Source organism: Leucoraja erinacea, chromosome 22 (genome assembly GCF_028641065.1).
Source record: "Leucoraja erinacea ecotype New England chromosome 22, Leri_hhj_1, whole genome shotgun sequence".
NCBI classification, from domain to species: Eukaryota; Metazoa; Chordata; class Chondrichthyes; order Rajiformes; family Rajidae; genus Leucoraja; species Leucoraja erinaceus.
Window position 1 is genome coordinate 32,344,856 of NC_073398.1, and position 17,165 is coordinate 32,362,020.

At 41.2% G+C, this 17,165-nt stretch overlaps 1 protein-coding gene across 4 annotated transcripts in view; it reads left to right on the top strand.

Moving 5' to 3' along the window:
- Positions 1-17,165, top strand: part of usp6nl (USP6 N-terminal like) — a 121,423-nt gene that overhangs the window by 11,769 nt on the left and 92,489 nt on the right. The gene's annotated exons all lie outside the window — the stretch shown is intronic.

The window sequence follows — 17,165 nt, forward strand, 5'->3', positions numbered from 1 at the left end:
TTGTTGTGCTGCTGCAAGGGAACAATGTCATTGTTGTCTGGGACATACGACAATAAAACACTCATGATGCCAACCTCCTCATGGTCCTATTTGCTTTGCTTTCTGGATATTTGAACCAATCAAATATACTTCACCACTAACCTTTCACTGTGTCTCTCCAAGCCATATTGTACCAATTTCTACCAGAACAATTCTGAATGGTTATTCAAAGTCCTGTTTCCTTTCTCATGTTCTCATTTCAGTCTCTTCTGTTTTCATTAAATGTTAGAAATTAACACACTTGTACTAAAGTTTAAAACTGGAAAATAAATGCCAATTAGAGCTGTTTTTCGCAGTTCCAAAGGACTTTATTTAAATAAATGTGACAAAAATAGGAATCGTACCTCTGGCGTTAAAAATAACGTTTTGACATGTTACAAAGCAGCAGTTTTCTGTAATTCTAAAATTCCCATTGTTTCAATTGAACATTGTATTGCAGAATTGGATGGGTTTCAGGCTGGGAAGATAATTGAAGGTTTATGTGCACTTGGATAGACAGGCATTTACTGTGGTCATTATTGTGTTGGAATCGTAGAAAAGTCTCCCATATTTATTCATTGAATGGTGTGGATGGCAATAGTGCAGTGGCTTTTTCATGTTCACAAGTTCTATGAGCAGAATTATGTCATTTGGTCCCTCAAGTCTATTCTGCCATTCAATCATTCAATCATGGCTGATCTATCTTTCCCTCTCAACCCTATTCTCCTGCCTTTGCCCCAAAACCCCGTGACACCCAAACTTGACCTCCACAGCCATCTGTGGCAATGAATTCCACAGATTCACCACCTACTGACTAAATAAATTGTTTCTCAACTTTTTAAAGGTTTGTCCTTTTAGTCTGAGGCTATTGCCTGATCCTAGACTCTCCCACTAGTGGAAACATCCTCCCCACTTTCACACTATCCAGGCTAATAATTTTTAACTTTTTCACTCCTGAAGGTCCTTGGTAACTGATGTATGGAACAGAAACAATTTGAGGCAAATGCAGAAGTACTTGACTATTTTAAAATCATTGTCACAACTCTGTTCCAAATCACTAAACCCTCTCCAGTGGATGCAAAAACTGAGAAATTAAATGCATCGGAAACCTTTGTAAATAACCGATTAAGTTAGTACATTTGAAATGTGTGCAGGAGCAGGCCACTTGATTCCTCAAACCAGCTCCACTGTCCACAAAAAATCACACTGTGTTGGAAGGAACTGCAGATGCTGGTTTACACTGAAGATAAGACACAGAATGCTAGAGTAACTCAGCGTGACAGACAGCATCTCTGGAGAGAAGGAATGGGTGACGTTTTGGTTGCAACTCGAAAATCACACTGGTTTGACCTCTGCCTCGGCTCCCACATTCTTGTCATTCTCTGTGACCCTTAATAGTCTTTATAGATTATTATTTTAAACATCTATTTAATATATTCAGTGATTTGGCATTCTCAGCCTTCTGGGATAGGAAATTTCAGAGATTTTTGCGTCTGAGAAAAATTTCTCCTCCTCTTCTCTCTCTTAAACAACAGACCCATTATTCTAGCTTACACACAATTGAGAATAAAACAGTTTGCCGCCAATGTTAATACCTATGTTGATGACAGGATGAGACGGCCTCTGGACCCCAAACAAGAAGACATCAACAAAGTAATTTATGATCTTGAGGGATTTCACAGAAATGTTTTGAAGTGTATCCGGTATGGTGCGTTGCTTTGAAGTATGCTGATTTTGGTAGGAGAATGTAGTTACGACCTTGACTGAGTAGTTTGTTGGGGTTTAGGTTTTTAATTGATCTCTTTGGTAATTAATAAGGACCAGGTGACACATTGACGTGGTGGTAGAGTTGCTGCCTTACAGCGCCGGAGACTCGGGTTCAATCCTGAATCCTGACTACGGGTGCCGTCTGTACGGTGTTTATACGTTCTCCCTGTGACCCCGTGTTGGTTTTCTCAGGGTGCTCTGGTTTCCTCCAGCATTCCAAGTATGTTCAGGTTTGTAGGTTAATTGGCTTCTGTAAATTGTTGCAAGTGTGTAGGATAAAATTAGTGTACCCCGTGGTCACCGTGGACTCGAGACACTCGTGGAAACTAAACTGATGTAGCAGTATTTGCACGCAAGATTACGTACATTGGTCTGAAGTTTACCATGAGGGAAGTAAGAGAATGAAATCCAAAATGTGGAAGTTGCAGCTCATGCAGGCAGCATTGGTGGCTGGAATAATCTGTGCATTTGTTGTCCGTTGTTTCAAATTGACCTCTGGAATTTCAGTCAAATTTATAAATGTAAAGTTGCACAATGCTTAATGGTATATTTAAATAACATGTACTGGAAAAATGAAATGTAACCGGAAGGTGAAATACACAAATGTCGCTCTAACTTGGCAGTTTCTTGACCTATTAATTTAAAAGTTCTACGTGTTTAATGCGAGATTTAAATATGACGCTGTCTCGCTTATAGGAAATTGATTGTTTTTTTTTTATAGAGAAACAATACAAAGATTCGTCCATTTTCCAAATAAACCCATTACTAGAGCCAATGGAAACAAAATTTGGTTATATAAATGCCTGGCAAGGAGTTGTAGTTGCTGGAATATTGAACAAAATTCAAATTGCTGTTGGAACTTAACAGGTCAGGCAGCATCTGTGCAGGAAATGGGCAGGTGACATTTCAGGTTGGGACCTTTCTTCAGAATCGAGGAGGGTCCAGACCCGAAACATTGCCTGTTTAAATTCCCCCACAGATGCTGTCTGACCTGCTGAATTACTCCGGAACTTTATATTTGATTTCTATGTTGTTCAAACTGATGGATTCCTGTGTATCCTGGGAATGTTGTATCCTATATGAGCTTTGCCTATGGAATACACTATTCAACTACTTTATATGCACTCATTAATGATCTTTAATGGTCTGACAATTGCTAAATCATTTACAGCAGATGTTGCTGCAGCTATTAAAAGTTACCTTCAGGAGATTTTGTTACAATACCTCTGGTGCCAATTGTGAATTATTTTCTGTGAGACTGTCAACAATTCAAAAATTTCAATTTGAGAGAATCTAAGCAAATACCAAAATTAAATCTTAAAAAAAAAAAAAAAATAGCCACAATTAAAGTAAGGGCGCAGTGGTAGAGTTGCTGCCTTACCGTGCCAGAGGCCTGTGTTCGATCCTGACTATGGGTGATGTCTATTCAGAGGTTTAAGATTCTCCCCATGACCTGTGTGGGTTTTCTCCGGGTGCTCCGGTTTCCTTTCATACACAAGTACATGTTTGTAGGTTAACTGGCTTTGGAAAAATTGTAAATTGGCCGTCGTGTTTGTAGGACAGTGTAAAACCCCTTTCCCATGGTACGAGTTCATTCCAAGAGTTCTCCCGAGTCTTGGAATAAGTCTCCTGATCCGAACTTGGAGATTTATGGTAATGGCCACTCGTCAGTGCCCGGGGCTCTCATGGATATTTTTCAACATGTAGAAAAATCTTCATGAGTCTTCCCGTGCTTACCTGCCGTTAGCGAGTCTTCCCGAGTACCTGCTGTTGGCGCTAAGAGATGTCCTCGAGCTCCGACGTACCCGCTACGTTCATTCTCGGGAGAGCTCTTGGAATGAACTCGTACCTTGGGACAGAGCTATTCGTGTACGCGGATCGCTGGTTGAAGCGGTCTCAGTGGGCCCAGGGCCTGTTTCCGTGCTGTATCTCCAAACTAAAAAAAGTTTTTGACTACCTTCTTTAAATCTGCTAGAAATACATTATCATGCTGAAGTTTAGTACAGGGGAAGGAAAACAATGAAATCCAAACACATTAGAGATTTGTAACATGTCCAGGCAACATAGTGACGCAGATCCAGACATCCAGATTTGATCCTGATCTCTATTGTTGTCTGTATGGAATTTGTACATTCTCCTTGGGTTTCCTTTTTGGGTGCTCGGGTTCTCTCCCATATCCAAAATATATGCTGTATTTTTGCCCTGTAATGTAATTGAATGTCAAAAGAGAATCAAAGGGGAGTTTGACACAAAATGCTGGAGTAACTCAGCAGGGCTGGCAGCATTTCTGGAGATAAGGAATGCGTGATGTTTCGGGTCGAAACCCTTCTTCAGACTGGATAGACACAAAAAGCTGGAGTAACTCAGCGGGACAGGCAGCATCTCTGGAGATAGGAATGGGTGACGATCCCCAACAAAAGGTAGGTACGATTATAGTTGAGCTTGGAACAAAAGGGGCACGGTAGAGTTGCTGCCTTACACTGCCAGAGACTGAGTGCCGGGTTCGATCCTGACTGCGGGTGCTGACGGTATGGAGTTTGTACATTCTCTTGTGAACTGCGTGGGTTTCTCCGGTATCTTCAGTTTCTTCCCACACTCCAAAGATGTACAGGTTTATCGGTTAATTGGCTTGGTATACATGTGAATTGTGTGTAGGACAGCATTACTGTGCCTGGATTACTGGTCGGCGCGGACTTAGTGGGCTGAAGGGCCGGTTTCCACGTTGTATCTCTAAGAGAACCACAAAGAGAAATAGCAAATTTGTTCTTCAGGATACTATAACTGATTTAAAACACTTAGATTAATGTATCTCAAAATTAAACCAAACCAAACAGCATGGTTACACTAATCCCTGAAATGTAAAAAATATTATAATAATAAAATCTAAAATCAAATTCAACACATTTCTCAGGCTTTACAAAAGAGAAAAGGCTAAGGGTAAACCAATAGAATCTGTGAAATTACACCATAATTCTGTTTTAAATATCTATCCAATTTATCATTGATAAGGAGTTGAAAATTAGGGAGTGTAATTAGAAAGTAGTTGATAATTTATTGAGCTCAAAGGAACTTGAATATTAAGATTTTGACGATGCAAGGTTGAAAGGGAAAGTGGCCTTGTTTTAGGAGGAAGCTAGATAACTGCGCAACAGTGAATAGAATTAATTGTTCTTTGCTATAATTCAAAATAAACTGCTTCATAGCAGCATAATCTAAAGACATTTAATAAAATAGAATTCCGTGTCTTGTACATTCCTCAGTAATGAAACAAAATAGGAGTCTGAAATTTTGCATGTACATTTGGTTTAGCAATTGGATGTGCAGGACAACCAGAGATTTTCTAAAACCACCCCGGTGCCAAAGGAGGCTTAATTTTAAATTTCTCCATTGAAAATGGATCTGAAAAAAACATCTCATCACTGTTTATTTGAATGGGTCTGATCAAAGTACTTTTGGTCTATCTGAACCACAGAGAAATTAAAAAAAAATTGCACTGAGTTTCTTCTAGATACCATCAACAATTTAAAACTGTTAGATGAATGAGAGAAATAACGGAGAGAACAAAATAGTTGAAAGTACTGAAAACATGAATTTCTTAGTGAGAAATAACCAAGTTTTTAGTGAGATAGCAAAAGGATGCCTTGGGTACGGTTACAGTTAGTTAACAATGTCCCAATAAATTGTTTTTGTACAGTCAGTCTGAAGAAGGGTTCCAACCCGAAATGTCACCTATCAATGTTCTCCGGAGATGCTGCCTGAACCATTGAGTTACTCCTGAATTTTCCTGTGTTTTCCTTGGTAAACCAGCATCTGCACTTCGTTATTTCTACCCTCGTCTTTTATTTTGCTTCAGGTGGAGGGAAACAAAAATCCTTCTTCATCTACTTTTGGCCTAAGTTTGAAGACAAAACATGAGTGTCCTAGTTAAGTTATCATCAGGCACTGCTTCAACATATTTGACAGGGACTTTTGAAAACTGCACTTTTACCTTTTAAACTCCCTTTAATTTAATTGTTAAATGTGGAGACTCCTCCATCTATCATTGGTCAGGTGACTGTTAAGAAAAACATTCTCAAAGGTTGTAAACCTGTTGGATAAAAAATGCTGGAGTAACTCAGCGGGATAGGCAGCATCTCTGGAGAGAAGGAATTGGTGACGTTTCTGATTGAGACCCTTCTTCAGACAGTCGGGAGAGGGAGACAAGAGGTAAGTAAACCTGTTGTCTGGGATAAACATTTAACGGTTCTCAAAGCAACCTTCAAACCATTAAATCAAATGTTGCAAGATCTTGGGCATGTATTAAAGCATCATTTTGCAGGGGAATGTTAAACAGTTATACACAAAATTATATATGCAAGTGAAGTAATCTGTAAGCGTTTGCTTCGAATTTACTCAAATTAGGAAATGGAAAAGCTAAATACAGGCTCAAAGGAAATTATTTTAATGAAAAACTTGGGCTGTATTACATCACTTCATGTTCTGACGGGATCTGTTTGGAAAAAGTAACCTTTGCTCCAAAAAATGATGTAGCGCAGCCCATGAAATAAGACTTTCAAATGTGTTTCCTGGGCAATCTATACACTATAAATCTATTGCCTGTCTTAGGACATGAGATCATAAGTATTAGGAGCAAAATTAAGCCATTTGGCCCATCAAGTCTACTCTGCCATTCAATCATGGTTGATCTATCGCTCCCTAACTAACCCCATTCTCCTGCCTTCTCCCCACAACCCTTGAAACCTGTATTAAGACTTGACTCTTGTCCTGACTAATCAAAGTTGTACAAATGAGGTTGTACATTTTCCTGTTTTCTTTTAAACTGTCACCACTTGATATGCCATCATACTTAGGAATTTGGATTCACCAACATTATGCAATGGTACAAGGCAATCCTTTCATAATCAGCTACCACATGTAATTGAGACTGCAATAACTGGTAATTATTATGGTGAAATTGTCTTCACCCTTTGGATACCAATTATTCCATCTCTTCCATCTCATTTAACTCTTTCAAATCAAGACTTCTGGACAAGATGGCGGTGCCTGTCGGCAACGGCCTCTGCAGTCCGCCTGTCTTTTTTTTCTTTTTGTCCTGTTAAGTGGATGTCTTGGGTTTTTTTAAAATATTTTTAGCTGTGTATGTGTGTGTGTGTGTGTGGGGGGGGGGGGACTTTTTAATCTCTTCAGGACCTTTTCCTTGTCGAGTCTCCGTTACCGTTGTCGTTGGGCCTAACATCGTGGAGCCGGCGGCCTCGAACCGGAATGGACCTGGTGCTCCAGGGCGGAGCCTGTGCATCGCGGAGCTGGCTGACTTTGGAGTGCGGAGCGCTGTGGTGGCTGCGACCCGACTTCGGAGCTCGGAGGCTTTGGCTGCAGGCCTGTGGACGGTAACATCGGGAGCTCGCAGGTCCCTGGTGGGAGACTGCTTTTTGGAGCTCCTGCAACGGCAAAGTTCGCCCGCCCGAATTGAGGGGTTTAAATCGACCCGGAGCGGGGCCTTCCATCGCCCGGCGTGGCTTAAACGGCCGCTGGACTTACCATCGCCCACCGGGGGGGGCCCTCTAACATCTAATATCAGGAGCCTCGATTCGGCTCGATGCGGCAGTTTGGCTGCAGGAGAGGAATGGGCACAGAGAACAGGCAAGAGATAAGACTTTGCCTTCCATTACAGTGAGGAGGTGTTTGGGGATTCACTGTGATGGATGTTTGTGTGGAATTGTGTTAATTGTGTGTTTTGGTTTTTTTGTTTGATGATGACTGCAGAAACGCAATTTCGTTTGAACTTAAATGTTCAAATGACAATAAACGATTCTGATTCAATTCCCTGTTCAACCTAGTTTTACAATGAGCAGTAACAAGGTGCAAGAACTAACACTGAATGTGTTGGCCTTCACCTTGGCGCAATGGTTTTCCCATAGTTAGCTATAAGTTGGTTGCTCCAGAGATGGAAATAAAAGTAATTCATACATAATAATCCATATCATGAGAGGAATCTCTTGCCCAGAGTATGTTAATTGAGGACAGGTTTAACGTGAAGGGGAAAAGATTTAATAGGAATCTAAGGGGTAGCTTTTTCACACAAAGGGTGGTGGATATGTGGAACAAGCCACCAGAGGAAGTAGATGAGGCAGGGACTATCCCAACATTTAAGAAACAGTAAGATAGGTGCATGGATAGGGCAGGTTTGGAGGCATATGGATCAATCGTGGGCAGATGGGACTAGTGTAGCTGGGATGTGTTGGCTGGTGTGGGCAAGTTGGGCCGATGGGCTTGTTTCCACACTGTATCACTATGACTTTGACTCTTTCTTTGTTATACTGGATTCATAAGTGTATTCCGAAGCAGTTCAGCATTGAAATTAAATACCTTCACATGTCGTGCATGGAAGCATACCTGCTGAAAGACAACTAATTTAAACCTAATATTATTATTTTATTAGTAACTTTACACTACATAATTTTAACCACCTAATTATATTGTTCATGGAATAATAGTATATTTAAATTAGATTTTATTTCATTTACGAGGAGTGCTATAAAACCTAAACACATAAACGCATGCAGTCAAAGCCAATATCATGACTGCTAGCAGAATAATGTGAGCAGCTCTGGGTGTAGCAGTCGGTCAGAAATAAATGGATGTGCAGCCAAAGAAGGAAATACAAGGATTAGGAGAGTTTTAAGCGTGTCTTAATCTTCTTCTAATGTTACAGCGAACAAATTTAAGGCTATGTTCCCATCACTTAAAATGATCTTTCAGAACACAAAGACCAGCAAGAAATTTCATTCTCAACACCTCTGCTAGTGCAGTGGTAGAGTTGCTGACTTACAGAGCCAGTCTGTACAGATAGCACCCTGACTACGGGTGCTGTCTGTACATTTGCCTGTGACTGTGGGTTTTCTCCAGGTGATTCGGTTTCCTCCCACACTCCAAAGACGTACAGGTTTGTAGGTTAATTTGGCTTCAGGTAAAAATTGTAGATTGTCCCTAATGTGTGTAGGATGATGATAGTGTATGGGGATCATTGGTCATCATATCTCAGTGGTCCAATGGGCCTGTTAACAGGCGGTATATACTAAACTTAATTAAAATGATGTTGTCTTCCTCCTTAGGATGTTTGAATCTTGCTCTGCACAAATTGCCATTTTCTCTGTCTTTATAACACTGAAGTGGTGAGCAGGTGATCCACCTTGGTTTTCTCCTGGGATCCCCATACTCTCAGAAGCTGGTCGACAGACAATTCGTTTTGGTCTATGTAACCTGATGAAATATTGCAGAAACGCTGGTCGACAGACAATTCGTTTTGGTCTATGTAACCTGATGAAATATTGCAGAAACCTGGATGCTGTACACCCAGTGGCACCAGGCAACATTATTGCTATAGTACTGAAGACCTGCACCTCTAGTTTAGTTTAATATCACGTGTACTGACCATGCTCTAGCTGAGCTTAGCTTTGCGTGGGAGTGTCTTCATTCTGTGAACTGTCAAAAACCAGAAACCTTCCCCCTAGTTGGTCTACTGTCATCTTAAGTGAAGCGATTGAAGATGTTGTGAAACTTTTCTAGGTACATTTAATTTTCAGTAATCTTTTCACCAGATTTGGGTCCTGTGAGGGCTGCTTGTTTCTAAGGCACAGTACAGATTTTATCCAAAATGGCCAAAGAATTGAACACTGGGGATAAGATCAACTGCTTTGACATTTTATTTAGTGTATCATTGAGGGAATTTTGGTGAAACTTGAATTAGTAGGAAAACATTTCAAAGGTCAGGAGTGTTTCATTGTAATATTTACTGGGAATATAACAATGGAATTCTTGCTACAGCCTTTGCAGGTGCATTAGCACAACAATACAGCAAATAAATTATTGTATTGTTGTTTATTGTACATTAATCAGTTATACTAGGTAACCAACCATCATAGTGCAAGCCGAAACACACAATGCAACCTGTATTTCATGGTTGTACGTTGTTTTTAGAGCCTGATAGTTGATGGGAACAAGCTGTTCTTAAACCTCGAGGCAATGATTCTCAGGAATATGTCCCAGCCTCATGATGGTAGCAGCGACTGCCTTCTGGTAGATATCTTGGATGGTGAGGAGATCAATAGTTCATAACATTTTGCAACCTCTCGTGTTTTTGGGCATTGGAGTTACCAAACCAGATGTGACGTCATCAACCAGTATGATCTCCACCGTACGCTTATCAAAGTTCTAACGGGTTTTTGGCAACGTGTCACATCTCCTCAAACTTCTGATTGATGAGTTTTCTTTGCAATTGATTCAATGTGCTGGACCACTTAGTTGGAAATGGTGAGGCAACACTTGTAGTAGTGCTGTGTGTATCCAGCTTTTGAAAGGGTGTCATTAAGTTGGAAAGGGTTCAGAAGAAATTCTCCAGGATCATGCCTGAGCTTGGTGTATACGGAGAGGTTGGATGGGCTGGAAAATTAACCCAAACTCTGCACTCTAACTCGCAGCAAGTTAGCCTAAATATTGTACAGTGGTTTTGAACTCTTCTGGTTTCATCCTGTTTGATCAAAGGGAACTTCAGCTCAAACCTCACTTCCTCAACCTCTCCAACACACTTCTCTTTCCTCATTTATGCTGGACCTCAAAGCTAACCTCTTTGTACATGGAGGTACAAATGCCTGCTGTCGCACACCAGCAGGTTCAGGAATTGGTGTTAGAAAGTAGCTGTTCTTGAACCTGCTGGGAACAGAACTGCACAACCTAAATCCCACCTTGAAAAGCTGAACACTACAGCCGACCCCTTATACTGCCATGAACTTATAGAATTTATGTATGATTTATGTTTTTGTCTGCAGAAGGGTCCCGGCCAGACACATAACCTATCCATGTTCTCCAGAGAAGCTGCCTGACCTGCTGAGTTACTCCAGCATCTTTTTTTATAAACCAGCAAGTCTTCTTGCAGTTACTTGTTTCTACTTGTGTTTTTGTGTGTTGTCTGTGTGCCCGTGATGCTGCTGCAAGATTTACATTGTACCTGTGCCTCGTCATGCCCATGCATATAACAGTCACCTCAATTTGATTTGTTTCTCAAATTGAACTCCTTGTGCATATTTTAGTTCTCAATAGTCCTTTTTGGCTCCTTTCAACGACCTGAAATTATCCTTGATCTCCGATTAATTTCTGGAATATTTACTAAAATACTGAGAGTTGCTAAGCAGCAACCATTAACTGAATATTTTATACACTTGATAATGTAGATCATTAGTCTGATCATGATGAAATATTGCCCAAAGTCAGTACCACATTCTCATTACTGCAATGCGTAATTGCTGGAAAAATATATATTAAAAAAACATTCCAGACTTCCTCTTCCTCCTCCTCCTCCTCCAAGACCCTCTTTTGCTTTGAAAGCCTGAATTGCCCCATTCTGTAGGTGGTACTTCTCTGTCTTGTGTTGCCCCAATGCAGATGCCATTGTTGTGATAATGCAGTCTGTGAAGATTTGTTTTATTTACAAGGATCTGTCTTGTTAAAGGCAGAATAAGAATCTAATTGAAATCGGGGAAAAAACGTGATGTTTATGCAAATTGAATTGTGTATTAATTACTGATGTACTTATTAAAATAGTTACTCAAAAGACTTGCGATCTACATTATTTACATGGGAGGAGGCTGTGGACGAGGCTTATGAAAGGAAAAAGCTTTGATATTCAAACCTTGCAGCAGAGGCAGAGGAGAGAGTTTGGAGTGTAAGGGTGTGTCCAGTGGAGGTGGGGTGCAGGGGCTTTGTAGCCAGTTCCACCGCAAGGCTACTGAGGGAAGTAGGAGTCAAAGGGCAGGCACAAAGGAGGGCAATAAAGGAACTTGCCAATGCTGCCGAACGGAGCAGTCACTGGCTGTGGCTGAAGAGGAAAGATGCTGTCTGGGCTGCCACGTGACCATCTAGAGGCTAACAATAAGACACACACCCAGGTCTGATCAACCTGCGGTGGGCCTGCCTCGACTGAGGGTGTCGTGTGATAAAAGACCGAAACACCCAGTGACGTTGAGGTACACAACTGAAGATGTGTCTGATTGGTCGCAAATTCACCTAGTGGTCATGCCCAAGAATGTCAATTGTAGTGAAATCTTAGGGATTGTAACATCCAGTCCTACTCATCAATCCCACACACATCAGGACTTTGCACCAGGCTAGGAATTGATTATTCTGAAGACTACAGTGTCATTATCACACTGAACAGAGTTGTTTCTGGAGAATTGGAATATTGAAAACTGTGGTTGGTTGGGGGAGGGGACATCTGAGAGAAGTATATTAAAATGAAGAGGCATTGATGGGGTAGACAGTCAGAGCCCTTTTTCCCGGGTGGAAATGTCTAAGACTAGAGAGGTCAAAGAGGCAACGTTTAAAGGAGATGTTCAGAGCCAGTTTGCTTTTATTTCCTTCCCCCCCCCCCCCCCCCCCCCCCCCCCCTCCCCCCAGCCACTGAGTTATGTTTGTTTGTGTTGCTGCTCAAAATGCTTTCACACAAGGTTTTTCATAGCTCAACAATGCCAGAGGAACTCAGTGAGGCAGGCAGCATCTGTGGAGGGACTGAACAGACAACGTTTCAGATCGGGACCTGTCTTCATACCGATTTGGCTCGAAGGGTTGCAACAAATGGTCTTGCCATCAGCAATAGCCCAGTGGTGAAAGAAAGATGTTGGTGAATAACAAGCTTGATTGTACTGACCACCTCCTCGTGCCAGGTGGAAAATCTACATAGGCTTGTGATTTAAATTGTGAGGCAAAAATGAGTTGGTGTGGAAACAAAGTAAATAAAATAAATCAAGCAAATGGATTAAATTATTTAAATGAAGCCTCTCAAAGCAATTGTTATTTTCATGACTTCCCGCTCTAACCATATTTCATCGGGATTACAATTTTAAAAACTTAATCATGTATAAATAAGGAACTGCGGATGTTTGACAAACAAGACACAATGCTGGAGTAGCTCAGCGAGTCAGGAGGCATCCTTGGAGATCATGGATAGGTGCCATTTTGGGTTGGGACCCTTCTTTAGATGTATTAAATATGTACAATACGTTGTTATAATTGTAGGAAATTGCACCGAAGTAGTTGAATAATGAAAGTATGATCGGCAGATGAATATTCGAGTTATGCCTGAGTGCATTTGTATTTGTTAAATAAATAAAGACAGATTATGCACATTTAATTTTCCTCTTACAATAACCATATGTTTAAATCTCTATAACTAATGCAATGATGTTCAGGCTAAATTAAGTCAATTCGTTTTGGGCAAAATTGTATTCTGTGATAATGGGCATGAAAATACTCTATGGATATCCTGTATTTCAATGTTTAGCTATGTATTATAAGCACCATGAATTTCTAAATGTTAGATGGAATGCACATTTGGGAGTAATATATGATACTTAATGTTAACTTTTATTGAGCCATAGAACCATTAAACAATTACATGGAATGTGGCAGTTTGATCTAATTGTTTGTATATTGGAAAGGCAGCAATCAATTAAGGCAAGAAATATTTGAGTAAAATAATAAACAGTTTCTATTATACGATGAATTCATTTACTGCACATTGCTAAAAAAATAGTGCGAGAATGCTCAATCTCTGAAATGTAGTTTGATGAGAGTAGATGTGTGACTTGGACTGACGTGAACTGCACTCATTGGTGAATCTGCAAACTAAGGGCTTAAATATTTAAGGAGTGTGCCACCTACAATCAAATAACTTGTGGTGACTTGTATAAGAAATGATTTCTCCCTGCTGATGTTGCATCAATGGGTGATTACATCATGGGCTGTGGTTTGCTGAGCTTCTTGCGGGTGGTGCTGACTTTAACATCGCGGAGTCCTAGGATCCTTTGCCGAGGGTCGCCAGTGTTGGATCTCCGCCCAGCTCGGCCTGTGGAGTTCAGGAGCCGCGGTCTCCGGTAAGATGTGGCCGATTCGGAAACTCCAAGCCGCTGAGAATGTTCTTCCATTCCGACATTGGAGTTCCGATCATCCCGGCGAGAGTGCCTGAACATGGGCGACTGGAGGGCTGAAAGTCCCCGACCACAGGTGAACAATGAGGAAGATGACTGAACTTTATTGCCTTCCCTCACAGTGGGAACCATTGAATCTGCTGTGGGGGATGTTCATGTTAAACTTCATCATGTATTGTGTGATTTTTATTTGTGTGACTGTATGGTAACTTACTGTTGGTACCAATTGGTGCATGTGACAATAAATGTAACTTGAACTTGATTATGTAAAACATTAGGAAAAGGCCAACATTGTATTTGGCCACCAAATTACCTGTTGCTTCCACATCTGTTTTTTTCTTTTGTAGATGCATGTACCTACATCCCTTTATGCAACAGCATTATGTAGATTCTATGTAAACAGTATGCTGCTTTTACGTTCTCCAGATTTTTTCCTCCACAATCTACCATTTATTACTCATCGGGCTCTGTCTAAATTTCCAATTATTTTACGTGTTTTTGGATTGTCAGCAAATTACAATACACTGTCTTCTTTCATCTAAATTATTAACAGAGGTTGTAAATACTCAACGCTCCATTGTTGGACCCTGTGCTATCCCATTAGATGCAGTGTGCTAATCTGAAAATGACTACGTATCCTGAGGAAAGTACAAAATGTTGGAGTAACTCGGCAGGTCCGGCAACATCTGTGGACCGAATGGATATGGCATGTTTTGAGTCTGGATACTACTGCGGTCTGAGATAAATAAAACCTCTAGCGACAGGCTTAACTGCGGCTGTCATTTGACAAATAAACACAACTATATCCATGATTTTAGGCAGTTTGCAGAAGGACCTTGAGCCAAACTTTTGCCAATCCATTCCCTTCACAGATGCTGAGTTACTTCAGCACTTGTGTTTTGGTCAAGATTCCAGCATCTGCAGTTCCTTATGTCTCCAATGTATCCTGATTCTGTTTGCTTTTGATCATGTGATACCCGATCCATTCTGAAATATTACCTTAATGTCTTGTGTAGTGTATCTTTATGTGGCAACTTAGTGCATTTGGATTTTCAAAGACATTCAATATCAAGCTATACACTATCAAATGCATTATTGCTGTCTGTACAGAGTTTGTCCCGGTGACCTGCGTGGATTTTCTCTGGGACAGGTGTTGCATTTCTTGTGGTTGCAACGGAAAGTGCCCGGGGAGGGGGTGGTACGGGAGGGGAGGGAGGAATTGACATCCCTTGTCAATTCTTCCCTTTCCTCCCGTACCACCCACCCCCCCCGGGCACTTTCCGTTGTAACCGCAAGAAACGCAACACCTGTCCCTTTACCTCCCCCCTCGACTCCATTCAAGGACCCAAGCAGTCGTTTCAGGTGCAACAGAGGTTCACCTGTATCTCCTCCAACCTCATCTACTGCATCCGCTGCTCTAGATTATTCCAATTTTGTTAGCCCCTGCTGTCTCCCCCCCCCCCCCTTCCTTAGCCCTCGGGCTGTCTCCTCCCATCCCCCAGCCCTCGGCTCCTCCTCCTTTTTCCTTCCTTCTCCCCGCCATCCACTATATCTGAAGAACAGTTTCAGCCTGAAATGTTGCCTATTTCACTCGCTCCATAGATGTTGCTGCACCCGCTGAGTTTCTCCAGCATTTTTGTGTATCTTCCACAATTCCTTCCCCTACACTGCACACAGTGTAGACACAAAAAGCTGGAGTAACTCAGCGTGTCAGGCAGCACCTCCGGAGAAAAGGAATAGGTGACATTTCGGATCGAAACCCTTCTTCCGACTCCAGTTGTCCTGGTTTAAAAAGGATGTGAAAGTGACGACAAAATCTGATTTGTTACTTAACACTCTCTGTGGCAATGCCAGGAACGTTGGAAAATGCCGCATGTGCATTCAGGGTGAGATATTAGTGAATGCATGGTGTCTGTGTAACGTGGACAAACATTTTTGTGCAATGTTGCTTCTAGTGACCTCGGCGAAAGCTACAAAGTAAGGAAAAGTAATCAGTTTCCCGACAGCACGATCTTCCCTTTTGCCGAAGTCAGTTATCTGGCATCACAGTCAATTTGTCCAGTTGTGATACCATCAAACTAGCTGAATAACCAGTCACAGTAAAAGGTTCAGTAAAATGGGAGCCCATTTTAGCTAATATTTTCATCTTTAGACAGAGGTCAAAGGAATCATTAGAATATCACCATGTTTAACATTAAAAATAAATCATATTTTGTTCGGGGGGGGTAAAGTGCACATGATTTAAAATCTCGGTTGTGTTCCATGTAACGAAGTATAATGTTTTCAGCTGTGAAAATAATTGGTTTCCAGTTCTCTGGAGGTTGTGCCAGGGAAGACTGAAAAATCTTTCTGCACAACAAATCTTTGACCTTTCCTGTGTTTTCAAGTTCAAACACACTGTAAATCTAACATGCGCCCCTGACACGAATGAATCAAATTCTGTCAGGGAATTAAAATGCTGCCGCACAGATGAACTCTGTGGAATCACTGAAAACAGTTGCTGGACTCCCACGTTTAATTGGGCATGCAATTTTGCCCAAAGTTAAGTTGGTGTCATGATGTTGAACGTCACCTGTGGTCCTTTCATTAAGATCGCATATCGGATGTCTTTATATTTGACCATGAAATAATAACTTGCACTCAAAGCTTATCTGTGTTCCTTTTTTTATTAATTGGGTTCCTGACGCACACTCCAGTCCACATTGTTAAACTATGTTCATCCGTTTCTAATCCATCGTTCTCCGTCTTTATCATGAGACACCTCATTGTTCCAGTGGCTGAACTTCAATTACTTTTTCCTGCCTTATTGATGCTCTTGCCCATCGTGCGGTGATGAGTATGCTGTGAGGATAACTTCAATTCCTTTCCTGTTTGCATGGAATCTTCTTTGATTTGGCTTTTTAAATTTTTAATATTGGTTTGACTTTTCCGGGGAGCTGCGCCATGACTTCCAGCTCACTTTGCTGATTGTTTTTTCAGAAACCCTCTATGCCCAAATTTCACCAAATCACAAGATACCCCCTGAAATTAATGGTTGGTCATTAGCTACTTCTGGTACCCTTGAGTTCATAAGTGATAGGAGTGGAATTCCGCCGTTCGGCCCATCAAATCTACTCCACTTCAATCATGGCTGATTGATCTTCCCCTCTTAACCCCATTCTCCTGCCATTGCCCCATAACCCCTGACACTGATACTAATCAAGAATCTCTCTATCTCTGCCTTAAAAATTATATATCCATTGACTTGGCCTTCACAGCGTTCTGTAGCAATGAATTCCACAGATTCGCAACCCCCTGACTAAAGAAATTCCTCCTTATCTCCTTCCAAAAGGAACATTCTTTTATTCTGAGGCTATGACCCCTGGTCCCAGACTCTCCCACATTTGATAAGTTAATTCACAA